This window comes from Cryptomeria japonica, unplaced genomic scaffold (genome assembly GCF_030272615.1).
Source record: "Cryptomeria japonica unplaced genomic scaffold, Sugi_1.0 HiC_scaffold_33, whole genome shotgun sequence".
NCBI lineage: Eukaryota > Viridiplantae > Streptophyta > Pinopsida > Cupressales > Cupressaceae > Cryptomeria > Cryptomeria japonica.
Window position 1 is genome coordinate 399,153 of NW_026728855.1, and position 1,521 is coordinate 400,673.

Consider the following 1,521-nt stretch of genomic DNA (forward strand, 5'->3'; position numbering starts at 1 on the left):
GGTTAAAGGGTGTGTCACAACGTGGGTGCCAGGATGGGTGCGCACCCACACTGGCCAAGACGGGTGCGGGTGCAAGGTTGGGTTCCAAGCCCGGTCACAGGCTGGGTGCTAGGATGGGTGGGTGCCAAGGTGGGCACCAGGGTGGGTGCACCCACCCTGGCCAAGGTGGGTCACGGGGTGGGTCCTAGGGTGGGTAACGGGGTGGGTACTAAGGTGCGTGCCAAGGTGGGTCATAGGGTGGGTGCCAAGGTGGGCACCAGGGTGGGTGTGCACCAACCCTAGCCAGGGTAGGTCACGGGGTGGTTGTCGGGGTGGGCGTCAAGGAGCCAAGGTGGGTGGCAAGTAGCCAAGTTGCGTGCCAAGGTGGGTGTCGGGGTGGGTGCCAAGGATCCAAGGTGGGTGCCAAGGAACCAAGGTGGGTGTCTGGGTGGGTGCCGAGGTGGGAGCCAGGGTGGGTCCCAAGGTGAGTGCAAAGGTGGGTGCCAGGGTCAAGGTGAGTGCCAATGTGGGTTCCAAGGTGCCAGGGTCAGGGTGAGTGCCAATGTGGGTTCAAAGGTGCTAAGTTGGGTGCGAGGTTGGGTGCGAGGGTGGGTGGGTGCCAAGGTGTGCTAGGTGGAAGCCCGGGTGGGTCGGCATCCCATGGGTGTCGAGTTGGGTGCCTGATGGGTGCTTCTTGTCAAGTTTTAGTCGTCGGGACTCATTTCGAGCCTTAGAGGTCGTTTCTTGTCCGGTTGCCCTGTCTTCGACCTGGGAACCCAATTTTGGTCCTCGGGTCCCATTTTTTTTTGTCTCGCATCCCACTTTTGGCCTGTGGCCTTTTCGGGGTCGATTCTCGTTTTGGGCATCAGAGCATGTTTCTTCTCCTAAAACCCAATATTTGTTTATTAAGTCTCGGAACACATTTTTGTTCTCGTGGACCCATCATGGGTCTTGGAACGCATTTGTGGTCCTTGGGTCCCATTTTGCATCCCGAAACTTGTGTTTTGGTGCTTGATCCCTATTTTGGGTGCCCACCTTGCACCAAGTGCGCACCCGGGGCAAACCGAGCGCCTTGGTGCACCGGGGCAAGATCGAGCGTGCACCCGAGGCGCCCCGAACATGCACCAAGGTGCACTCGGCCCACATGTGAGCGCAGGTCGTTGCGCCCGAGGTGGTGTGTGGGCACCGCGTTGCAGACGGGACACTGCACGCACACGACGCCCCCTCCAGGTGCACGCACGTAGGCCGGGCCGGGTGCACACCCGACGCCCTAGCAAGGTGCGCGCACCCGGGCAGGGCTCACACTTGGCGAACGGGGCGCACTTCGCGAGGGAGGGTGTGCACCTCGACGGGGGTGGGTGGCCGGGGTGGATTCGCACGTGGGTCGCGGTTTGCTAAGTACACACTGCGACAAGCTCATAACGGGTGCGATCATACCAGCGTTAGTGCACCGGATCCCATCAGAACTCCGCAGTTAAGCGCGCTTGGGCCGGAGTAGTACTGGGATGGGTGACCTCCCGGGAAGTCCCGGTGTTGCACCCT

General features: G+C 61.3%; 1 non-coding gene across 1 annotated transcript; it reads left to right on the forward strand.

Annotated features, from left to right (window-relative positions):
- The first annotated feature begins 1,402 nt into the window (after positions 1-1,402).
- Positions 1,403-1,521, forward strand: LOC131861832 (5S ribosomal RNA). The gene has a single exon (XR_009360862.1). It is a non-coding gene; the product is annotated as a 5S ribosomal RNA (ribosomal RNA).